Source organism: Pinus tabuliformis, chromosome 6, assembly GCF_031772625.1.
Source record: "Pinus tabuliformis cultivar Carrire ecotype Pingquan chromosome 6, CPIR1, whole genome shotgun sequence".
NCBI lineage: Eukaryota > Viridiplantae > Streptophyta > Pinopsida > Pinales > Pinaceae > Pinus > Pinus tabuliformis.
The window spans coordinates 1942045597-1942072929 of NC_142292.1; positions in this window are offsets into that span (position 1 = coordinate 1942045597).

Consider the following 27333-nt stretch of genomic DNA (forward strand, 5'->3'; position numbering starts at 1 on the left):
ACATGAGATACAATATGACCCAAATATTCCACCTCTTGTATGTAGAAATTTCCACCTATAGATCACCTGGTAATGCAATGTACTAAAGAAAAACACTTGATCTACTTCTACAAACAATTTAACAGAAGCTTAATTGAACATGAGAAACATCAATGAGAACACATATAACTGTGTTGTGGCCACCAACAACCCCCCTCCTTATTCAGTATTAGCAATAACACTACGTAAGTGGGAACCCTTAGTAAAAAATATAAAAAAATTCAATTAAAAATCATGTATTATACTCCTTAAGAAAACATCGCATCGCGCGAAGAAGATAGGACATTTCCTTGTGAGTAAAATGGTAAATTGCGAGAAGTGCGACGCGAAATCCATCGCATTGCATGCATTAACAAACGCTCATAAACGAAAACCTTAAGAAATCGCCGATGGCTGATATGCGACATCGCATATCGCAACATCGCATAAAACAGTACATAACCATTTAACGAATTGTAACAATCCGTGATCTTGTGATAATGCAATATTGCGATCGGCAATCTTGCGATCGCGCGAAACAGCAATCTGAAATTCTGCGATAAACGTGATCAGCTAACCCTGTGATAACACATCTTGATGAAAACGCGATAACATGATGATGTGATGCTGCGATACAAATCGCAGAAATCGTCCATCGCAGATTATCCCCGGCTCAACATTCAAGAAAAATTGGATACGTGCATTAATGGAAATTAATGAATGTACGCCAAGTGTTAATAAAAGACAGTTTTGTGTTTTTCGAAGAGTTAGTTCACGTCAGGTGGCATGTTTTTGTACATCCCTAGAGCTCAGAGCTTTCTTGTCAATTTTTATTAGCATTACTCTCTCCTTATGTGTGAACTGCAGGAATGAAAAATAGAAACAATATGAAGCAATGTGCAGGGAACGATTAAGGAAAAAGGGTAAAGCTCCAATGCTCAGAAGTAGAGAAGAAATGCCCTCATGAACGGATACCGCATGCAACAGAGCCGCAAATTCCAGAGCGCTGCTGAGCTATCCATTACAGACCTATTAGTTAGAGCCATGGTTCAATGAGTAGTTGAACAATGTTGATATCAATAGGCGATTTAATGCTCAAGGTTAGAAGCTCACGAAAGAAGTATGTTTGCAAAATTTTAAATCTTATACCCGGTGAAGGAAAAGGCGCTAAAGGCGAAAAATGCACCAGAAAGGCCCAGATCAAAGAACGGAGGCAGTTTTCGATGCACGATTAGCGCCTAGCGCTAATCATGCATCACTGAGAAAATTGCTCAAAAAGCAAACTCCCTAACTGCTTAGTCACTCGTAAGCCCAGAAAACACAAGAAAGCAAAGGCAGAGGCAATTCGAGGGTTAACCAAGTGGAATTTGGGTTATTACTGAGCATACACAGTAAAACCACATAGCCAGAGATGATTCTCAAAGTATATCTGCTATTTTGCTGGAAAAAATGGTGCCAGCGCTTGCCATTTTTGTTTTCTTAGCTCAACCAAAAGCGGAAGACAGTCAGCCGACTCTACCTAGGCAAATATTGAATGCTCGCAATATTAAGGAGCAAATGTAGAAATAGTTAGATATTAGATTTAATTTTTAGGAATAATTTTTCTTAGAAAAAGTGCGGTCATTTAAACCATATCCTGAATCTGTGTAATTAAGTTATTTAGTTAGTAGTATTTAAACCCTTCTCATGCATTTAGAGAAGGGTCCAAAAATTTATCAAAAACTTGTCCTCAGAACATGCACTTTTGCACCCTCAGAGGAGGTTTTGGTGAATGAATGGATCAAGATTTGTTGATGTTTGCATTTGATATCTGCTACTGATGTTGCTCTTCTATACTCTTAGTAGATGTTAGAGAAAGGAGAGATAAATCATTGCTGCTTGAAGCTTATGAGTAGGACCAGTCATAAATGGTACTTTTATCTCTTGACCATTTTTGCTTATATGTTAAAGTGATATACAATTTTTAGTTGTTTATATGTTATTGCATGAATGCTTTAGTTATCATTTGGCACTTTTGTACGGTGGTGGCTATTTATTTATGTTTAATGTATGAATAGCTTATTATGCAATATGCTATTCACAACTGTTTTGCCTAACTTTTTATGTGAAATAGTTCATCTTAATTGATTTCCTTTCTTATAATCATTGAATGATCTTTATTACCAGTTGTTACATGAAATCTCTTTAGATCGCATAATAAAATAGTTATATCCCGGGTTAGCATAGATTAGATGTGTTGTTTTTATTAAGTTACAATAGCATAGAATTAGATTAAAGTTTGAATTAGAATAGCTTAGATAGGAACTGTTAGATCAGCAACATCCAATTCTACACACACACACACCCATAGATTGGGAAACTGGTCCCATTATCCCGAGTCGGACCCGCTCTACCAAACGGATAAGGCGCTACCAACCAAGGTCCGGACCGGGCGGGTATCCCCCTTGTTTTTGACCCAATTTTTGGGGCTTCAACATATTTGGCGCTAGAAGGAGGGCCTGAACTATGAATGGCAAGTAAATCAAAATCTGAATACCATTCTCAGAGTAAATCGCCCTCATCATCTCCCTCGATGTCCCAATTACATTTAAATCTAGAGTCAGAAGTCGCTCGAGTATCAACCACTGCTACACACCCTGATATTTCAGACCAATCGACCATTGAACCTCCTGAAGTCGAATCCCTGATTCACAAACTTCAGCGATTTTCCATCTCCCCTCAGAGGTCCGATAAATCTCGAGGCAGTGTGACTTCGCAGTACAACCCTGCTCATCCCCTGACCAGGCTAAAGAGTGAAAAGTTTGGCATTCAGCCAACTGAATTACCTCTTCCCACTAGGAAAAGAGCAAGGAAATCACCACAAGAGTCTGACAGTGAGACTCTTTCATCTGCATCATCCATCTCAACTACTTCACCGCGAAGTCAACCATCCACACCTCCACTCCAGATCATCGTCCATCCGTCCACTAGAACACCCACAACCCCTCTTCAATCATCTACGATCATAGTATCCTCATCCTTCCAGCCACAGGGATCATCTTCTGCACTTTCCTCTGTTAGCAGTTCAACGATGGCCCAGTCTCCATGGAACAATCCTGGGGCAGTCTTAATGCCTGAACCCTTGAGTCAAATACCGACCCATCCTGAGAAATGGCTGCCCAAATTCAATCCCGAGGTAGGCATGCTAGTAGAAGAGCACATAAATAACTTCATGCTTTCCATTAATCTCAATGGAGTTACTAATGAAGATGCTGTTGTTCGGCTTTTTCCCTATACATTGCAAGGGACAGCCGGGTCATGGTACTTTTCATTACCCTCCGGATCCATCACAAGTTGGGAAATGTTCTAGGACCAATTCCTAACCAAGTTTGGTGATGACAGATCAACGGAAACGTTAATCAATGACTTATCCAATCTTAAAGCCGAGGCTAGAGAGCCTATTAAGGATTTCAATTTACAGTTCAACAAAATTTTCAACAAAATTCCTACTGCTTATCAACCCAGCGAAGAAGTACGATGTGAATGGTATATTACCGCTCTGCCATTGAACATAGCCATCTTCATGGACAGGGCAAATAAAACAACCTTAGTTGAAAACATGAAAGAGGCGATAGCAGTAGAGAAATGAATAATAGCCCTAGAAAAGAGATCCGCGATAGAGGAACGTAAGTCCAAAAAAGTCACCTTCAAGGAAGACTCTAAGAAGAAACAAGCAAAAGATCCTTTTGATTTGGAGGGATTGCAGAAAGTTCTAAAGACCATGTCCAATGAGATGGTTGACATAAAAAAGCAAGTAGCAGAAACTTCTTCGAAAAAGCCCTACAGAGCTTTTAAAAGAGGTCCTTCAACGGATGCAAAGCCACCCAATGCCATTTCAAATGCTGAATCTGAGGAAGAGGAAGAGGAAATTGCCACTGAAGGGCAGACTGATGATGAAGAAGTTGTGGAATTACAAGGAATGTGGGATTTCATCCTCCCACAAGAGGAAGATCAAGAAGTATTTCCAGTTAGCACATGAAGTAAAAATCAGCTTGATCCTCCCAAAACTACCCCTAAATAGAAGAGCGTAAGCTCTGCAACAAAAGATAAAGTCACGACAAAGAAAACGACATCTAAAGCGACTCAAACTAGCCCAGTCCAAGCAGATGAAATGACTCCATAAAAAGCACTGATAGTGTCAGATGAAATGGAGTACAATATTATTGATGACATGAAAAAGACTAGGGCTAATATCACCCTTTACAAACTGAGCAAGTTGAAACATCAACAGAAGATAATGATGAAAGAATTACATGCTGTGCCAGTTGCACCTTTGCCTGCAGCTCTACTTTCACAAGCTTCCCACAACATGGGAAGACCTCCAACTAACGCAATCAGTAAGATTGATCCGAATGACATCGCCTTGATTGGAGGAAGATCAAGATCTCACACTCCCCCGTTTCTCCTTACTTATGAAATCTTCAATAAAAATGTGCACAATTGTTTGGTAGATTCTGGTGCTTCATCGAATATTTTACCCAAATATATATGTGCCAAATTAAATGTTCAACCACAGAAATCTGCAGTGCGCATAGTTCAACCCGATCGATCTCAAGTCAAAGTGATCGGCGAGCTAAATCAAGTAACCATAAGATTGTCATCTAACCCGAAGGTATGTCAGGTTATTGACATTCTAGTTGCTAACATCCCAGAATTCTATGGCTTAATCCGTAGCAGGGATTGGTCAGAGAAACTCCATGGATACTTCGCAACTGATTGGTCACACATGTGGTTGCCCTACAACGGTAAACCGAATCAAATAAAAGTTGAACGAGAGCTACAACAGAAGTACATAGTAACAGAGTTAGAAGGATAAAATTAACCGGTAGCGTATAACAGCAGCACCGTTGGCACTTACTCGGTAGATTCTTTCCTCAGAAATTTCAATGCTCATGCGTCACCTTATTTAGAAAATTCCGTTTTCTCCCAAGTTGAAAATTTTTCTGGAATTGATACTTCGAAATGTATTAATTTTTTAGATAAACCTGTAAATACATCTTTGTTTGGAAATTATTTTTTGATGGCTCTAGATCTAACGAAGGAGCAGGAGAAGGATGCGTTCTGATTAGTACAGAAGGAGAAAAGATCATGCTCACATGCCGACTCGAATTTGATTGCACAAGCAATACAGCAGAATACGAGGCTTTGGTTCAGGGACTGTACAAGGCAATCGGGTTAGAGGTCAAGTATCTTCAAGTCTTTGGAGACTCTGAGATTGTGGTTAAGTAGGTACGTAACACTATACATTTCTTATCAGGTCACTTAAACCACTATCAATATTTAGTACAAGATCTGACTGAGCATTTCATAGCGTTTAATATTTGTTCAATCCCCAGACTCCAAAACGCAAGTGCGGACCTTTTGGCTAACATAGCTTCTAAGCTTATTCCCTCCAAAGATTTTAGTCTAGATAGATTCTCAATAGAATTAATCTTTAGACCGTCAATTCCTGACAACATCACAAATTGGAGAGTATTCAATGATGATCCTGATATCGTAAATTTCCTCACATCTGAAGGATCCTACTCCAATCAAATAATTGACGAAGACCATCACAATCGACAATTACAACAAAATAGCACTAATAATGCTATACCAAACTCGGTGGTTAAGTTAGAAGACTTATACGATTTGAAAGATTGGTTTAAGAGGTCTACCAATTCAAAACTCTACAGTTCAACCTTGAACTACGAACTAGTAAACCTAGGGACCGATACTAAACCACAAAACATTAATCTAGTCCTCGGCCTAGCCCCTGAAGAGAAACTAGCATATATTTGTCTTCTAAGACAATATAAAAATGTTTTTGCCTGGAATTATGACGAGCTAAAAACATACGACACTTCTATCATCCAGCATACTATTCCTATGATCGATAACGAAAAACCTGTCCAACAAAAATTGAGAAAAATCCACCCCAATTTAGAAAATCAGATAAAAACCAAGCTCAACAAGTTACTGAAAGCCAGGATAATCTTTCCCGTCAGACATTCCAAATGGGTCTCCAATATGGTACCTGTTAGGAAGAAAAACGAAGACATTAGGATTTGCATTGACTTTCGGAACCTTAACAAAGCCTGTCAAAAAGACAATTTTCCTCTTCCACCTATGGATCAAATACTGCAGGCGGTGGCAGGCTCAGAACTAATGTCTTTCTTGGATGGATTTTTAGGATACAATCAAGTGTTGGTACATCTTGATGATCAGTTGAAAACCACATTCAGAACTAAATGGGGCACATATGCATATCAAAATATGCCATTTGGTTTGATTAATGCTGGTGCTACATTTCAGAGAGCCATGGACATCGCATTCAAAGGTTTAGTCAATAAATCTGTGGTAATTTATTTGGATGATATAACAGTGTATTCCAAGAAGTGAAGCGACCATCTCAAAGACCTGAAACAAATCTTTCAAAGGTGTTTAAGGTATGGAATTTCACTTAACCCAAAGAATTTTTTTTTGCATTAAGTGAAGGGAAACTTCTAGGATTCATAGTGTCAAAGTTCGGTATTCACATTGATCCCGAAAATATCAAAGAAATTTCTAAAATATCCCTACCTCATAACAAAAAAGCCATGCAATCTTTCCTTGGTCAAATCAATTTTATAAAGAGATTCGTTCCAGATTTTTCACGAATCGTATCTCCTTTGCAAACCATGATTAAAAAGAATTCAAATTTTAAATGGGGTCAAGATGAACATGAAGCATTCAACATGATCAAGCAAGCTATTATTAATGCTCCATCTTTAGCAACCCCGAATTTTTCAGAATCTTTTATTTTATACACATTTGCCTATGATAAATCATATGTTGCGATTCTAATGCAAGCGAATCAAGAAAAAGCGAAAGCTCCAATTGCGTTTTTTAGCTCAAATTTACAAGGTGCTGAACTCAATTATTCAGACGTGGAGAAACAGGCTTATGTTGCTTTCAAAATGGTGAAATACTTCAGACCTTTCTTACTTAAAACCCATACTAAGATCATAGTACCGTTTCCAGCGGTAAAGAATCTTCTAGTACAAAAGGATGTGGGTGAGAAAAGGGCCAATTGGGTTACTACCTTACAGGAATACAACCTTGAGATCAAACCAGCAAACATTGTAAGAGTTCAAGGTTTCTACAAAATGCTGGCCGGAGCATCGCAAATTTCTGAAACTCCATCTGAAGAGGTACAAATGGGTGAGGTAAGCCTAAACGATGCAGAATCATTATATGATGATATCATTTATTATCTTAAGAACAAGTATGCTCCTTCACACCTTGATCATACTAAGAAAAGAGCTCTAAGATTGAAAGATAAACAATATCAACTCATAAATGATATTCTTTTCAGAAAAAATTATGATTCTGTTCTTCTTAGGTGTCTTGAAAAAACTGAAGCTGAAAAAGTTTTGCAGGAACTCCACGATGGGCCAGCAGGCAGACACTATGCTGGAGATGCTACTGCACATAAAATCCTACGCACAGGATATTACTGGCTTACATTGTTCAAAGACTCACACAATTACGTGAGGAGATGTCAAGTCTGCCAAACTGTTGCTGGAAGACAAAAGAAGCCGTCCCTACCACTACAGCTGGTAAATATCGAGCAACCTTTCAGTCAGTGGGGCTTGGATATAATAGGTGAGATCGTTCCTCACTCTTCTAAGCAGCATATATACATCCTCATGGCAACAGATTATTTCACAAAATGGGTAGAAGCAGTTCCGCTCAAGACAGCTAATTCTAAAAATATTATTGAGTTCATAGATCAATTTATCATCACTAGGTTTGGATTGCCATCTGCTTTAATGTTTGATAATGCATCATGCTTTTCTAGAAATGCAATGACTGAATTTGCACTTAAAAGAGGATTCAAACTTAAATATTCAGCCAATTACTATCCGGAAGGTAATGGGTTAGCTGAGTCAACAAATAAAAACCTAATCAGGATTATTAAAAGAACAGTTGACCAGAATCAAAAGAATTGGCACAAAACTTTGGTATATTCTTTATGGGCAGATAGGATAACGCAAAAAGCTTCAATCGGCACTTATCCCTTTAATTTAGTTTATCTTAAAGAAGTGGTTCTTCTAACTCACTTAGCCATTCCCTCTTTTTCTTTAGTACAATACATTGATAAAGTACCCACTTCCTCCTTACATCTAAGACAAATGGAAATAATTAAATTAGAAGAACAACGAGAACAAGCTAAGAAAAAGCATGCTCATCATCAAGCGCTAGTAAAATCCTCTTTTGATTCAAACATAATGACCAGAAAAGATTTTCAGATGGGAGGTTTAGTTTTAAAGTGGGATAAGGCTCATGAGGAAAAGGGCAAACATACAAAATTTCAAAGGATGTGGCTTGGCCCTCTTCAGATTGTTGAAGTCATAGGTCCATCAACATTTGTGTTATAGGATTTAGCAGGTAAGAGGGATCCTTTGCCTGTTAATGGACAAAATTTCAAGAAATATTTTCCATAGAAGATTATTCTTCTATTTTTGTATAATAGTTTTTCTTTTTATAATAAAATTAGTTGTGAGTGGTTACATTAGGTATTTACGAAAAAGACACCAATTCTCTTTCAGATTTTGAGCATTTCGCTTGTATAAATAGCAAATCTTTTGGAAAATTGATCTTTATTATTGACAGATACAGTTAAAAACTTTAGCCTAGATATGATACGATTTTCAACTTCAAATAATTTGATGAAAGCAACCTTTAGTGAAGAAATTGTTTTATATCAGCACAATGAAAGGTATCAATAAAAAATGAAGATTCTTTGTAGAACAGCTGTTTCCAAAAACTCTATTATTGTCGTCCAGAGCTATCTTAAGGAAACAATGACTTCCTCCCTGCTAAGGAAAATTGCGGCTTTCAGAGGGATAATCCAAGGATACACTATATCTCGAAGAATAAGAGGTCTCATCACGAACCGACTTATCATGATTGCAGATATTATAATTTTCTAACTTTGCCAATACTGTCTACCACAACAGGGCAATGACTCAAGATTGTTGCAATCAAAAGACAAGGGGTCTCATCACGAGCTAGCTTGTTCAGCAAAGTTATGAATCAAGTGAGTGACTGTGTCATAATTTGGCTACCAAACCAAGACATTGTTCTTCAAGAATAAAAAGAAAATCAAAGCAATAAGTGTGAATATGGATTTTTCTTTGAAAGTTGTAGGTCACCTTAAGTAGGATATAGGATCATTGTTGGGTAACAGGTAACCCTGTCGAGGCTATAAACGCCTGCTGGTAGCAGAGGCTCTACCTACGACAAATGAGCATATTTAAAACTGGTTTACAGAGGAGACTTTATTTTATCTGTACAAGACCAAATAATGGCTGATGTAAATACAAGGACTAGCCTCAGGAAGCAAATAATTAGAATAGAAAGAGGTTGAAAAAAAATATCATTGACAGTTTAAAGCGTAATGTACTCTATCTGTCCATAACAAAGTTTAATTTTCTGAAATTTTTTCTATTTTGGAAGTTTGAAAAATTCAATAGGAAAACGTAGATAACTGGTTCTTCCAAGTGAATCGCCAATTGTTGTGGCCACCAACAACCCCCCTCCTTATTTAGTATTAGCAATAACACTGGGTAAGTGGGGACCCTTAGTAAAAAAATACAAAAAATTCAATTAAAACTCATTTATTATACTCCTTAAGAAAACATCGCATCGCGCGAAGAAGATAGGACATTTCCTTGTGAGTAAAATGATAAATTGCGAGAAGTGCGACGCGAAATCCATCGCATCGCATATATTAACAAACGCTCATAAACGAAAATCTTAAGAAATCTCTGATGGCCGATGTGCGACATCGCATATCGCAACATCACATAAAACAACACATAACCATTTAAAGAATTGTAACAATCTGCGATCTTGCGATAATGCGATACTGCGATCGGTGATCTTGCGATCGCGCAAAACAACAATCTGCAATTCTACGATAAACGTGATCTCCTAAGCCTGCGATAACACATCTTGATGAAAACACGATAACCCGATGATGCGATGCTGCGATACGAATTGCAGAAATCGTCCATCGCAGATTATCCCCGGCTCAGCATTCAAGAAAAATTGGATACACGCGTTAATGGAAATTAGTGAATACGCCAAGTGTTAATGAAAGACAGTTTTGTGTTTTTCGAGGAGTTAGTTCACGTCAGGTGGCATTTTTTTGTACATCCGTAGAGCTCAGAGCTTTCTTGTCAATTTTTATTATCATTAATCTCTCCTTATGTGTGAACTGCAGGAACGAAAAACAGAAACAATATGAAGCAATGTGCAGGGAACGATTAAGGAAAAAGGGTAAAGCTCTAATGCTCGGAAGCAGAGAAGAAATGCCCTCATGAACAGATACCACATGCAACAGAGCCACAAATTCCAGAGCGCTGCTAAGCTATCCATTACAGATCTATCAGTTAGAGTCATGGTTCAATGAGTAGTTGAAAAATGTTGATGTCAACAGGCGATTTAACACTCAAGCTTAGAAGCTCACGAAAGCAGTATGTTTGCAAAATTTTAAAGCTTATACCCAGTGAAGGAAAAGGCGCTAAAGGCAAAAAACACACCAGAAAGGCCCGGATCAAAGAACGAAGGCAGTTTTCAATGCGCGATTAGCACCTAGCGCTAATCGCGCATCGCTGAGAAAATTTCTGAAAAAGCAAACTCCCTAATTGCTTAGTCACGCGTAAGCCCAGAAAATGCAAGAAAGCAAAGGCAGAGGCAATTCGAGGGCTAACCAAGTGGAATTTAGGTTATTACTGAGCATACACAGTAAAACCACATAGCCAGAGATGATTCTCAAAGTATATCTGCTATTTTGCTGGAAAAAATGGTGCCAGCGCTTGCCATTTATGTTTTCTTAGCTCAACCAAAAGCGGAAGACAGTCAGCTGACTCTACCCAGGCAAATATTGAATGCTCGCAATATTAAGGAGCAAATGCATAAATAGTTAGATATTAGATTTAATTTTTAGGAATAATTTTTCTTAGAAAAGGGCGGTCATTTAAACCGTATCCTGAATCTGTGTAATTAAGTTATTTAGTTAGTAGTATTTAAACCCTTCTCATGCATTTAGAGAAGGGTCGAAAAATTTATCAAAAACTTGTCCTCAGAACATGCACTTTTGCACCCTCAGAGGAGGTTTTGGTGAATGAATGGATCAAGATTTGTTGATGTTTGCATTTGATATCTGCTACTGATGTTGTACTTCTGTACTCCTAGTAGATGTTAGAGCAAGGAGAGATAAATCATTGTTGCTTGAAGCTTATGAGTAGGACCAGTCATAAATGGTACTTTTATCTCTTGACCATTTCTGCTTATATGTTAAAGTGATATACAGTTTTTAGTTGATTATATGTTATTGCATGAATGCTTGAGTTACCATTTGGCACTTTTGTACGGTGGCGGCTATCTGTTTATGTTTAATGTATGAATAGCTTATTATGCGATATGTTGTACACAACTATTTTGCCTAACTTTTTATGCGAAATAGTTCATCTTAATTGATTTCCTTTCTTATAATCGTTGAATGATCTTTATTACCAGTTTTTATATGAAATCTCTTTAGATCGCATTATAGAAGAGTTATATCCCAGGTTAGCATACATTAGATGTGTTGTTTTTATTAAGATACAATAGCATAGAATTAGATTAAAGTTTGAATTAGAATAGCCTAGATAGGAACTGTTAGATCAGCAACATCTGATTCTACACACACACATCCATAGATTGGGAAACTTGTCCCATTATCGCCAGTCAGACCCGCTATACCAAACGGATAAGGAGCTGCCAACCAAGGTCCGGACCGGGCGGGTATCCCCCTTGTTGTCGACCCGATTTTCGGGGCTTCAACAAACTGATATGGAGAAATCAATCACACATAACACAGAAGAATTTACCCAGGGAAAGCCTCAGCCTAAAACCCTATCCCTGTATTATCATACAAGTGGAAATCTTTTTGATTCCTTATCTTTCTCAGTATCACTGCACAATCCTTCAGGAATAATATTCCTTTTGCATGCAAGGAATATTGACAATGGAATATTCTAGCAACTGATAGGACACTATCCCTCCATCTGATCTCAACTAGGTCTCTGACTAAACTGACATGCATGAGTTATCCATGAGTGAATCTTCAGTTATCTGAAATACAGTAGTTACATGCATGCACGCACTAACTAACTTAACTCTCATTAATTTAACAAACTGTTAGATTAATCTAACTGGACAGAACTCAGTTAACTGAGCCAACTAATTACAACTCAATATTACAACTCACTCTTATCTCTTTAACTGATGGATAAATCACTCAATCAAAGGAGAAATTGTTGCATGTCCTCACATAGACTTCAAGTTCGTAATTCCTTAACTAATTAACTCAAGATGAATTAATTAATCAATTTACAAACTACTGTTAATATCAAATTCGAATTTTTAGCACTTTCACTTTTCACCCATTGTAGCTAAGATCTCCAATGGCTGAACTGCTATTTATAGCCCAACTATTTATAGTAGTGCTATTTTTAGCATCTTCTATTTTTAGCATTTCTTGTTGCACATTTCAACACTCCCTCTCAACAAGAAAGGGATTATTAGTAACCCCGATCCCGTCTCTGTGGAACTTGAACTGGCAGCCATGTATTCAGCCTTTGTTGAGCTAAGTGCAATTGATCTCTGTTTCCTGCTATACTAAGAAATTGCAGTTGAACCAAGGTTGAAGATTCCTCTAGAAGTGATCCTCTGGTCTAATGGACTACCAACCCAATCCGCATCTATGAAGCCTTGCAGCTTCACTCCCTCTGTCTATCTGTACCACAATCTGTACTGTGTAGTGCCTCTGAGATATCTCAGCACATGCTTCACTGCCTTCCAAAATAGCTTAGTAGGATGAACCATAGCTTGACTGAGCTGGTTCATCGTAAAGCATAAGTCAGGTCATGTGTTCACCAAATACATAAGTGAACCCACTAGCTTCCAATAAACAGTAGCAGCTACTACCTCACTTGAAGTAGCATCCTCCTTCCTCTAGTTCCAAACTAGAGGAGTCTGCATGGGTTTGCACTTCTCCATGTGAAAGCACCTGAGTATCTCATTGGCATACTTGTCTTGAGACACAAATACTTCCCCATCTTTCTGCCACACCTCCATGCTTAGAAAGTAGTGCATGAAGCCCATGTCCTTCATCTCAAACTCTCTTGCAAGGCCCTTCTTGCAAGATTTGATCAGCTTATCATCACCTATCAAAATCAGATCATCAACATAAAGTACAATAATCAATGGCTTACCTTCTACCATGATGTGGTAAAGGTTTACATCTGCTTCACTCTTGGTGAAGCCCAACCTGGTGAAATAGCTGTCGATCCTGGTATACCAAGCACAAGGTGCTTGCTTCAACCCATACAATGCTCACTTGTGTCAGAAAACATGCGACTCACAATCGAAGGTCTCAAATCCTTCAGGCTACTCAATGTATACCTCTTCCTCAATCTTCCCATTGAGGAACGTCGTCTTCACATCCATCTGATGGATCTTCCAACCCATCTGAGCTGATAGAGCTAGCATCGATCTGATAGATGAGTACCTTGCTACGGGAGCAAAGGTCTCATCGTAGTCGATCCCCTCAACCTGTGAGAAACATCAGGCAACAATCCTTGCTTTGGGTTTCTCAACATTGCCATCAGTTTCCTGCTTTACCTTGTAAATCCATCGGGAACTAACCACTGACTTGTCCCTAGATCTAGGGACAACATCCCACACGTTTTTCTGTATGATAGAACCGTACTATTTTACAATTACATCAACCCATACTGGTTGCTACACTTCCTCTTGAAAAGAAGAAGGTTTGGTTGCTACACACTCCCCAACCAGGGCCATGTGGCCAATGTATCTCTCGAGAGATCTCCTCTATCTGTGCTGAGAGGATGGCTGCCCCACATTCTCTCTTGCATCTAGCATCAATCTGTCAGCTTCCCATGAGCGTTTCCGCCCGTCTCTGGAAGACTCTCTAGGAGTGGTGGTCTCCACTACTGGATCCTCTACATGTGGCTGATCCACATCATCAGGAGGCTCCTCCTCCTTTGGAACTAAAAGTTCCTCATCACCATGCAACTTGAGCTCCCTCTCAAGTGACACTCACATGGCTCTCTACTTGTTGAACTTTAGATCCTAGAGAACTATGGTCCTTTGACTGGCAGGCAGAAACACACGATAGTGGTGGGGTGTGTCTGTGTATCCCACAAGTATCCCCAACTCAGCTGTTGGGTATAGCTTCTTCTGAGCATCTTTTGTCACATGATAGAAAACTGGTGATCCAAAGATGTGGAAGTGACTCACATCTGGTTGCTTCCCCGAAAAAGCCTCCATAGGTGTCTTCATCCCCAAAATATGATGTGGGCTTCTGTTATGAAGGTACACTGCGGTATTACATGCCTCAGCCCACAGATGAAATAGTAGGCTTTGGTCATGCAACATTGCTCTAGCTGCTCTGAAAATAGATCTATTCTTCCTTTTAGCCACCCCATTCTGTTGTGGGTTATGAGGTGTCGTCAGTTCCCGTTTAATTCCCTCTGCTACACAGAAGTCATTAAACTACTGGGAAACATAATCTCCACCATTGTCTCTATGCAAGGATTTTACTTTCTTTCCTAATTCTTTCTCTGCCAAGGCTTTAAACTCACAAAACATCAAGAAGGTTTGATCCTTCTTTTGCATAAAGTAGATCCAGCATCTACGAGAAAAATCATCAATAAAAATAACATAGTACCTTTGCTTAGCGGTGGAGGCTATAGAGAATGGTCCACATACATCTGAGTGAATTTGCTCCAGGATTGCTCTAGCTCTACTATCCCAATCCTAAAAGGAAGCTTTTGCATACTTACCCATGGTGCATCCTTTGCATGTATATGTTTGCTCCAGTTTTCCCTTGGGTAAGCCAGTAGAGATTTGCTGCATGATCTTGAAGGCCTCATGATGCAAGTGGCCAAGTCTCCTATGCCACAGCTTGCCAAAATCTTGTCTTTGCACCACATCTGCTTTGGAACTCAGTGCAACACAGTCATCTACCTCCAGCTTGTAGATATTCTTTACTCGAATCCCTATTCACTTGGTCTATCTGGTACCGATATGCCTCAGGAAAACTTTTCCTTTACTAAAGACTACATCATAGCCTTTATCTTCTAGCATAGCAACAGACAAAAGATTCTTTTTCAATCCTGGTACATACTTAACAACAGATAGGGTGAGAGGAGCACCATGCTCCCTCTGAAACACAACTATACGTTCACCTGAGACACAATACTTTCCATCATCACCCATCTCAATCTGCATCTGGAGATCCTTCTCCTACAATGTACTAAAAATATTCTTATCACCTGATGTGGAAGGAAGCTCCATTGTCCAGGTACCAAACACATCCCACCATAGATGAAACCATGCATGCAATAAGCGAGAAATCTAGCTCAAACTATGAGGCTAAAGCATCACCATCAGATCCCTTGGAGGAACCATTCTTGGATTTCTTTTCTGGACAATTCATTGCATAATGGCCCACTTCATGACAGTGAAAGCATCTTGTTACACAAAAATATCATCACCATGATTATTTGTAGTCAGTATGGGTCTATCATCACTTGTACTGTCCTCTTAAGCAAGTCTCAAACTTCAGCTCTTCAAGTCAAGCTTTGGAAATGAGAGAGACATTAAAAATCAATGTAACTCTGGTTCCGCACTTTCTCTCACTGTCGCTTGTGGTTCTGCACCTTCTGTTTACAAAAACTGTGGACCTACCCACTCTGTCCCTAATGGTGTAGGTGCAGACCCCTGTGAAAGTCAAAAGGCACAAGTTTTATCTTAAAAAACTCACTTTGGGTTAATTCTAGAGGTTTCTAGAAGGAATTTTGATGTGGATTGTTCGCTCTGAGGTGGTTCATGCATCCCAAAAGAGAAGGAGCTAATCCCTTGATGAGAGGAGCTCCCTTTGAAGGAGGGCTTTATCCCTTTGAAGGAGGACCTAGTAACCTCCCTCCATTGCACTATAAATACAGGCATTGGGCTGGTTGCTGGAGAGGTTAGAAGCTGAACAGTTTTTAGGGTAAATGTTGGTGAAATCAAGACTTTCTAGTTGAGCTTAAGAGGAGAGATCACATACCTTTTTGGCTTCATTGGGGAGTGAGTGAAACTTGTCAAAGTAGAGAAGACTTCTTGTTGGACCCTGGGAGGATCTTGTACAGCGTCAAGGCAAAGGTTGTAAAGTTCTTCTTATTTTCAATTAATACAATCAAACTCATTTTTCTCAACAAGTATCTTATGTTATTTGTTTCATGGACTCCTTGACTTTCATGTTAAATATGTTTTATGATTTTGGCTTTTCAGGTGCTATTTAATTTGTTTTCCTTGTTTGTGTTTGTAGATTCGCGACAAAGGAGCTCCTTTGGATCAAAGGAGCGAGGGCATCCACAAAGTTGCGTTGGACCTAAGGTAGGCCCTAAAAACACTTGTTTGCCATTGTTTATTAAAGCATATTTAGAGAAAGATAGTGTCTGGTTGTTTTGCTTCTCATTAGGTCTTCTTTAGATTCTAGGAAGGTCTATCTTGTCCGCAAGATCGACTTATTCCATGTGACAAAATGGCGACTCCGCTGGGGACTTGATTGTTTCCCTTGTTTTTACTTTGACCTGAGAAACTGTATTTTTGTTTCTGTTTTTGGCTTGTTGTGTGCAAAATTGGGTAGAGTTTGTAGATCCAGGGTTATTCTTTATTTTTCATAGCTTTGGGAGAGGACCGCACCCTAGCCGTTTGTCACAGTGTGTACCTACCCACAGCTTGGCTTTTAGCACAGAGCGGGACCGCACCTGTGTCAACTGTGGGCCTGCGGACCCTGTCAAAATTTTGAAAAACCTAAGATTTCCTTTGTTAGTCACCTTAGTTTTTTGTTTAGAAATTATTATCCACTGCCCAGACCTGCATATAACTTGTCAGAAGCTTTCCTTAGGTTGATTTCATTAGCGTTAGGGTTTTAGGTGAATTTCCTAGGAGTTTTGCTTGTTGGGTTTGTTTTTCATTTTGGTTGTGTAGTGGCTCTGAGCTTAGAAGCTGTAGGGACTTTAGATCACCTTAGTGTCTACCAACCTTCTTATGAGTCTGACCATTTATGAAATCTCCTCTTATTGAGGAATCAACTTTGAGTTTTCTCTTTACAAAACTTTGAAAGCTTGTGTTTGAAAGTTTGGATTTTCATTTTCAAAAAGAAAACAAAATTGGTTGTTCTTGACTTATTTGTGATTCTGCATAAATTGGTCCTTAGCTTACATCTAGCTAAGTAAAACATCCTTAAAAAAGACTTTTAGTAGGCTTTGACTTCAAATAGGTTTTAATAATTTGTAGATCTCAAAGTTAGTCATTTTCATAGTTTTGAGTGTTTTATTAAAAAATATAAAAATCTCTTTTGGAAAAAGTTTGTTTTGTAGTGATTGAGTGCTTTGAAACGAAAAAGGGAAATTTTTGTGAAATAACTAGTTGTCTCGTTTTGAGTGCATTGGAAAAGGACAAAAACTCTTCTTTTAATTTGTTTGGTTGAGAAAGATTTGTGTTTACAAAGTATTTTCATTCTCAAACTCTTTCTTAGTTTAGAAGTTCATCGAAGAGAAAAAGATTGTTTAAATCATCTTATGTGCATTTTTAGTGATTTTGAGTCGAGTCTTCATATCACGAGTTTCATCTCCGCACCTTTGGACTTAAACAAAAACCAATAAAAATAATGCTTAAAGTAAAATTCATCTAGTAACATTTTTATTTCTAGGGCTCTGATACACCAACTTAGCTTAGGCTAGTGTCTTGGAGTAGGAGAGTAATTAACTCTCCAAGACAGTAAAAACAAACAAGCAGTTGTATCTTGTGGTAGGGAAGAAATCCAATTGTTGCATTTATGCTCTGGGAAAGCTCCTCTTAAAGGAGAAGCATGAGATCGTGTTTGAACCAGTGTGGGAATCAATCCTTCCTCATCGGGAACGACGCCAGATATTCAAGTATTAAAAACGGTAAACCTCGGATTAACCATTATCGAGGAGCCTGGGGTCACTTGTTGGTAAACCTTGGATTATGTCAAGGAGACTTCAAGGGGATTGAGCTTGCTACTCTGCCCTTGCATGTGTATCGGATCGTAGACTGTTCCCCCAGGTGTATTTGTCTCAGTTGGTAACCTTTGTGGCCATATTCTTTAGGATTCTTCCTGAGGTGACAGTGGTGGGAAGATCCCACTGTACCTGGAGCAGACGTCGGCTAGACTCACTTGGATTTTCTGGGGGGTTCTCTTCACTCGAGACGGTTAAGTGGAGGAACTTGTGCCAGTCTATTCATTAAGCAGGTTGCCGGGGTAACTGTTCCAACCACCATTTCTGTATTGAACTTTGCGACGTTGGATTTCATCACCAACTAGTGTTTTCAGTACGAAAAGTTACTGTTTGTGTGTGTTTGATCTCCTAGATTCTTTAGGCGTGTGATCCAATTTGTTTGCTTCTTTAGAGACTTTAGGTGCTTTTCATTGAGATTTTACTTTGTTTGCGTGTGAAGTAGTTAAAAGTCTTTAATTGTGGCTAAATTACCAAGGCAGTGCCGTAGACTTTGGGGCCAATCTGCTGAGTTTGTAAACGTGGCTGAGTTACTAAGGAAGTCCTGTAGACTTCGGGGCCAACCTCCTGAGGAAGTATCGAGCCAGCTTGAAGGCTTGAAAGTCCTCGTAACTCCTAGAGACAGTAGAGTTGGGTCACCTGAAGAAGAAGACTCTTCTTTGGTAGTACATCCTGATTTTCAACTGTTAGTTGCAGATTATAATCCACAGTCAGTGTCTGTTTCCGAAATTGCTAGTAGCTTTCATCTACTAGTGATATAGGTGAGGAAACTGAAATATCCGAACCTGAAAGTGAATTTGCTGCTACTCCGACATCGGGGTTTGTTTCTCCAACTTCTAGTGGTCCTGGTTCACCTAGGGTAGAAAGTGTAATCACTCAAGATCTTCCTTTTGGACTTATTGCTATTCAAGAACTTGCTCCGAAGGAAGAAGTAGGCATCCCTATCCCTGAAAATCAACCTGTGATGGAGCTAAGGGAGCGTGAATCTATTTTTTACAGTCCGCCTAGGAGCAGTTCTTCGTATCTTTCTTTGACTAATTTCTTAGAGAACTCAGGGTTAAGTTTTTCACCATCTCGTGCTCCTCATCACCCAACACCTAGAGGTTTTTATACTCCCGTAAATATGTCAGGACAGTCATCCATGTTTACTCAATCGCCTGAATCGTTCTTGTACGGTGGTCCTTCTGTTCCCTCCGGGTATCAGTCCCTTTCTATTACTTTTTCGGGAGCATCTCCTCAACCCATTGAGTAAGAGTTATTAACTGGAAGCAATGGTACTAAGCCATTGAGCGTAGAAGACATTCTTATGATGTCAGGTTCTATTCCCAATCCTCAACCTCAAGGTGGCCAATTACCGCCTCGGGGGCAACCTCAGTTAACACCTAGGGGGCAACCTCAAGGTACACAATCTTCACCTGGGGGGAAACCTCAAGGACAATACAAACCTATGGGATAGTACGTTCCTCAAGGTCAACCCCAGACTCAATATGTACCCCAAGGTCAACCCCAGTATCAATTTATACCTCAAGGTCAACCCCAGTATCAGTATGTGCCTCAAGGGTATCAACCCCAAGGTCAGTACTCGAACCAAGGTTTCCAACCACCCTCTGGTCAAACGTATGTTCAAGGAACGGGAACTGTACCTTTCAATTATCAATCCTACCCTCAACCCGATTATGGTCCTCAGTATTCTCAACCTGTTATGGGTCAGTACCCCAGAATGAGTATAGTGTGGGATCATCGCAAACCCAACAGGTGTTGCAGCCAAATGTACAGTTTTCATCTCAAACTGGACAATCCTTAGTTTCTAGTTCACCCCAGCAACCAGTCCAGTCTAACATTCAAACTTCTGTACCTTCGGTAGTTTCTCAGCCTGGGCCTAGTACACCTCGTACTCCACCGAAAACGACTGCTACAACTGCCGCAACATCTATTCAATCTACCCCACCTACTTCTGGAGTATCGACAACTCCGGTTTCTACTATTCCTGTATCTACTCCTCAGACATCTTTACCACCGTCTGGATCTACGATTCAAACTTCGGTTCAGATGTCTGTAGGACAACCTGGTTCAAGTACGGTTGTCACAAGTCAACCACAATTTACTTATCAAGGACAGTACCAATTTGGTCCTGCTGTGCAGCAGCCAGTCTATCAGTATCAACCGTATCCTTGGTACACTTATCAACAACCTCAGCAACCCCAGTACGGTCCAGTTAATCCTGGTTTTCCAGGAGGATACAATATCCCAAATGAAATTCCTATTCCTAGTTATCTTGGATATCCTCCTCCTGGGGCTGGTCTCATGACCCAGAGTTTTAGGGATCCTAATCAGCAGTTATCGTTTATCGCAACTTTGGACTTGCCTGACTTGTCGCGCCTAACGAACGATCCCATTAATTATCTTCCATTTTGGCTGCCAATGCCGAATAAGTTGCCCAGTGACATTCCCAAGTTCGAAGGTAAATCAGGAGAGGACCCGTCGAACCATGTGATGACTTACCACCTCTAGTGTGCGTCTAACTCCTTTTTAGATGATTCAATCTGTCTTAGTCTTTTCGAGTGCACTCTAATTGGTCTCGCGGCAAAGTGGTACATTGAGTTACCGCGAGGAACTTTTTATAATTTTAGTCAGTTAGCTACCTCGTTTCTAACTCATTTTTAGTTGCCAGTCGATACGACAATGGCACGGAATTACTAACTTCGCTAAAACAATCGACATCCACTTACATTTCAGATCATATTCATGAGTGGAGACGTTGATGGCGTTTAGTGAAGGTATTTATTCCAGATCAAATCTTGGCCGAGTGGTTTGTAAAATCTTTGTTGCCAAAGATCACTGAAGATGTTGCTAAAGCCGGAGTTGTTACTGAGGAGCAAGTAATTTCTCAAGCACAGTACCTTGACTTGGTCTATACTCAGTCAGGTACGTTACACGAGAAAATCCCTGATCTTCCCAAGCAAAATCAAATCGTTGCAGCTCCTTCGGGATCTCATGCCGCTGATGGTATGATTGGTATGGTTAACACTAAAAGTAAGAAGAAATCTTCCAAGAATTCTTCTCCTATTATAACCTTGCCTGATTCCCCAATAGGAGATTCTTCTGCAGAGATTTCCACCAATATTCACGTTGTAGAGTCATCTATAGCCAAATCAAAATCCAGTGGGAAGAAGAAAGGAAAGAAGAAGAATAAAACAGACAAAAGTTCAAAGGAGAAACCTGAAAAGGTGGAATCCAATGATGAAAAGCACAAACCTCGTTATCCTTGTCTCATTTGTGACGATGAACATTTTACAAAAGACTGCCCTCATTGTGCAGAGGTTACGAAGATTGTCAAGGGTTCCCAAACTCCTGCTGTTTTGAAGGATCCTTTTCCGGCTCAAGACAGTAAGATGATAGGTTCGTCCTCGAGTGCCAATGAAGAACCCATACTGATGATGTCCCACGTTAGGATTGCGACTCGATCACAAGATTATGGCAGTAAAAGTCTTGTTGATGGTAAAGAAGCAGAATCTTCTCATTCTAATCCATCAACCTCAGCTCCCGGTTCCGATCCACTACAGATCGAGAAACCTAATCCAGACTTGGTAATCAAACCGTCCGCAAAGGGTATACTTCGAAAGTCATCTTTCAATCCACATGCGAGAGCGGCTCAGAATTATAACATTGTTGAGGATTTAGCTGTTTCACCCTCAACAATGTCGGCTTTGGAAGTGTTGCAATCATGTCCAGCACAACGTAAATTACTTTTGTTGGCTATAGGAGCTGTTGATGTTCAGGACTCGAACCTAATAATTTTCGATCTAGAAAATATTACACCGCGTTTGCCTCATCAAATGGCTTTCCGAATTCTAGTTATAGTCAAAAATAAGCCTATTCATCGGACTGTAATTGATGAGGGAGCCTCAACGTGTATTATGTCGATACAGTGTTGGCGATCGCTTGTTTCTTCTTCGCTAAATCAATCCCCGATGATTCTAAAGGCCTTTGATGGCCGTGGGTTTCATCCTTTTGGCATTCTACAGGATTTGCCTATAGGGGTTGAAGGAAAAACCGTTAGTCTAGATGTGGAGGTGGTTGATGCCCCTCTAGATTACAACCTTCTCTTGGGTCGAAGTTGGTCTTACGCTATGACAGTGGTCGTCTCATCGGTCTTTCGAGTAATAAAGTTTCCACATAATGGAAAGATCGTAACAATAGACCAGCTGGCTTACTTTTCATCCAACCCAGCCTCTTCTGAGAGTATTCAACATGTCGGTAAAACGACTATCCCATATAAGGATGTTGGAGTAGGACTAGTTAAAGATGTCGGTTTACTGGGAACTTTTCCTTTTCCTCCGATCAACACATCGTCTTTATTTGCAACCATTCATATGATTACATCAGAAACCATTGTTTATGATGATCCTTGGATCATTCCTTCTGAATCTGAGATAGACTCATTTGGTAATGCCATGCCTTTGAGTCCATATGAAATTGCCTATGAAGCCGTGCAGTCTTTTGCCGACCCATCTTCAATCGAAAATGACTTAATGAATGTGGTCCGCGAGGAATCAATTTTCACATCAACCTCGGATTTAACCACGTTTTTTGAACTTGTTCACTCTGATGAGCAAATTCGTGAAATCCTATGTGTAGATGATTTACCATGGGAAGATCTCCATCACAGATCTTCGTTTTTACGTGAGGACGATCGTTTTGAAAATGATTTCTCATCAATTTTTACTACTGAATATGTCAAGGAACCTCAGAATCCAACGAAACATCCTGATTCAAAGTTAAATTTGGGAAACATCTCTCGAACTATTCCTATTGACATTTCGGTTAAGCCCGGAATTGTTGAGAACATTCATATAGGTGCCTCGTGTACAGATGATGAAATTCAACTATATAAGGCCCTATTTCAAGAATTCTGCAACGTGTTTTCCTGGTCCTATGAGGAAATGCTAGGAATTGATCCCGCGATTGTTGTTCATGAGATCAATACTTACCCGGATGCTAAACCCGTCCGGCAACGTTTGCATCATATTCACCCACGAAAAGCTGCTACAATTAAAGGAGAAGTTGAAAAATTGTTGAAAGCAGGTTTCATTTATCCGATCCCGTTAACGGATTGGGTATCGAATATTGTTCCGATTAACAGAAAACATGGAACAATAAGAATATGTATCGACTATAGGGACATTAATCGAGCCTGTCCAAAGGACAATTACCCAACTCCCTATATCGATCAAATCATTGATGATTGTGCCGGCAGCGAAATATTCTCCTTCATGGACAGTTTTTTCGGATACAATCAAATCAATATTCTACCTGCCGATCAACTAAAAATGGCTTTCATTTGTCCATTGGGGACATTTTCTTATTGCAAGTTACCTTTTGGGCTTAAGAATTCCGGAGCAACTTTTCAAAGGGCGATGTTTTATGTGTTTCATGACATCAAGCACATTGTGCAACCCTATCTCGATGATTTGCCTGCTCATTCATTACATCGAGCTAATCACCTCGTCCATTTACGAGAAATCTTTATGAGGTGTAGGCACTATCGAATTCGGTTGAACCCACACAAATGTGTCTTCTGTATAGAAACGGATCGATTACTGGGATTTGTAGTTTCGAAAGCCGGCATTCGCGTCGATCCCTCGAAGGTCGAAGCTATCATCAAATTGCATCCTCCTTCGAGTCTTCGCCAACTCCAAAGTTTGCAAGGGAAAGAAAACTTTTTACGACGATTCATTCCTAACTATGCTGAGGTTACAAAGGGTTTTACCCAGTTGTTGAAGCAAAATACTCCATTCTGTTGGGATGAGATAGCTCAAAAATATTTTGATGCACTCAAACACGCGTTGACCCATGCACCGTTGTTGCATCCTCCCAACTACAACCAGGATTACTTCTTGTATCTCGCCGCCTCTCATTCCACCATTGGAATGGTCTTACTTCAGGAAGATGAATTCGGAACTGAACATGTGATATATTACCTTAGTCGAACTTTAAATCCAACTGAGCTAAAATACTCACATGTGGAGAAATTGGCATTGGCAGCTGTTCAAGCTGTCCAACGTTTTCATCACTACATTTTACTACGTAAAACTACGGTAATTTCGGATTGCAACCCTATGATCTACATTTTGACCAAACAATTGCTAGGGGAAAGTACTCTAAATGGATCGTTATCCTATAGGAGTTTGTCTTGGAATTCGAAAAATCCAAGTCTAAGAAATCTTTAGTTTTTGCGGAGTTAATGTGTGACTTCCTGCGTGCTGACACGGAAACTGTGGCGGAGGAGCCCATTGCAGATGAATCCTTGTATCTAATCAGCACTTTAGATCTGTGGTATGGGGATATCATCGTTTATCTCCAAACCCAATCCTTTCAACCAGAAATTTCAAGGTCAGAACGTCGAAAAATCCGATTCCAGTCCCAATAATTCAGGATTATTGGAGATACTCTTTATCGTCGTGGGGCGGACACTGTTTTTCAACATTGCTTAACTAACAAGGAAGCTGAAAGGGTTCTAAATGACTATCACTCTCGAGCGTGTGGCAGTCATATGTCTGGGTTTTCCACAACCCAAAAGATATTGCACGATGGCTACTTCTGGCAGTCTTTATTTAAAGATTGTCTTACGGTGGTCCGAAAATGCCACAACTACCAAATTTTTTATCGAAAGATGTGCGCTCCACCTGCTCCTCTCCACCCTATAATTGCCGTTGGTCCTTTCTCCAAATGGGGTATCGATTTTATTACATGTAACCCTCACTCGGCCGGGGGGCATGCGTATATCATCCTTGCGGTAGATTATTTTACTAAGTGGTCGAGGCGATGCCTACATTTGAGGTAGACTGCAAGACAGCTGCAATTTTTGCGTTCAATCATATAATTGCTAGGTTTGGTGTCCCGCAAGCGATAATCACTGATCATGGGCATCATTTTCAAAACGTTATGATGACCGAACTTACAGGCCAGCTTGGTTTACGTCACGATAATTCAACCCCTTATTATCCACAAGCAAATGACTGGTTGAATCCATCAACAAATTTTTAGTTATCATGATCTGATGAATCATTGGGATTCATCGGTTGAATTGGCACAACATGATATTTTCAGTGCTTTGGGCGTACCGAACTTCAGTAAAAACATCAACAGGGTTCACTCCTTTCCAACTAGTCTATGGTTTGGAAGTCATGTTACCCATTGAATGCGAAATCCTGTCACTGCAAATGGCCATCGAGTTACTTCCAGCCACTTCCGAAGGGGAAAATCGTTTGTTATACTTGGCTCAATTAGATGAGAATCGATGTGATGCTGCATTGGCGATCGAGACTCACGCAAAATGCATGAAAGCTCAGTATGATCGAAATGTGACCACTCGAAATTTTTCGGAAGGAGATCTAGTCTTAGTTTACAATCAAGCTAATGATAAATTAGGCGCTGGAAAATTCATTCCTATGTGGCATGGTCCCTATGTTGTCAAGTGAAAGCTAGCCAAAGGGGCCTATGAATTGGTAGACTTTGACAGGGACTCTTTGGGTAAACCCAAAAATGGTCTTTACTTGAAGAGGTATTATGCTTAACGGATGGGTATGGAGATTTTTAGTTAGGATAGTTTTTTCTAGCTGTTGTGTTTTAGTTTGAACAGTGTGCTTAGCTTAGAGAGTGTTTTTTTCGTCATTATTCCTGCTTATCTTGGTTTTACTCTTGATATTGCAGATGTCGATGCCTCTCCAAACATACATTGGTTTCACTGATGGTGCTTGTCGTAATACATGGAACATCTCGTCCGCAGCTTGGGTTATCTATTCGCCCTTTGACGAGTTACTATCTATGCATGGGGTAAGCCTCGGTCAAACAATGAATAACATTGCCGAGTATAATGCAGTGATTGAGTTATTATCTGAATCTATTTCATTTGCGATTCGGAGTTTGATAGTGAGGTTAGATTCTGAACTCATTGTATTATAGCTTAATAGAGTGTATGCCATTAGAAATCTAGTGTTATTAAGATTATTTTTGAGAGTGCGTCTCTTGGAACGTGAATTCAATTATATTGAATATCAGCATATTCCAAGATCTTTAAATACATTAGCAGATGCAATTGCTTCTAGAATGTTAAATAGACATTTGAAATAATCATACATGTAAATTTAAAACCATTCCATAATATGATTTACAAGATAAGCCGGTAATAGTGATATATTTAGGAGTGTGTCAAAAAATACATCTTCCTCGATCATAGGTTGAAAAACACCTTATGATCGGCAAAAATGATATGTACAAAAAACAAAAATGTCATATGTGCCCACAATAGGCGATCATCCTATCACTGGTGATGATCTCTATAAGGAACCATTGCACGAGCCACCTTGCAAAGGAACCTCCTAAAAGGTCCCGAGACCCCGATCACATAGCACTGAAGTCGACGAGGAATGTCATCTATAGTGGTCTCCGGAATATCTCCTATCAAGCGCTCGAGATGACCCTCCAACTCGGCCAAAACCTCTGTTGATTCATCCTGTGGGGCTGGCGCTGGTGCAACTGGTTGCTTTCTCTCATAAGGCCGGAGAGCAGATGGTCGCTGTGGACCCACATCTGCATTTGAAACTTTTGCTATCAGTTTTGAGACGATGGAAAAATAATAAAAAAATTAAAATAGGAAAAATGTTGAAAAGGATTTTACCTGAATCATCCCACTGCTCTCCTGGTGGAAGAACCATGTCTGGGTCACCACGAAAATCTAGCCCAGCGTAAGGGAAGTCCTAAATGGAAAAGACCTGGTTTTCCAGCCATTGGAAATACTCAGGTTTGAATCGAGCAACCTCTGTCCTCTCGTCCGGGTAACGGACCATAACTGCGACCCATCGCATCAGTTTGGGCTCTCAAGGAAGCCCAGCTCCAACAGTAAGGTGCTGCGGGATCAGCATAGGAACCCTCTCCAGGCCAAAACTCATGACCAAAGCCCCATAACCAAAGGTCTTTAGTCGTATGTTCTTGGCCCTGGTCAGTTGTCCTTTCACATTGGCCAACACAGCATCACACCAGTTGAAGATGGTGCCTCGAAAGCAATCAACTGCCATACGCATCTGGGATCCGGTGGCAATATGTAATGCGGCAGCTCCACAAAGTCTAGTGACAGTGAACGCAATCA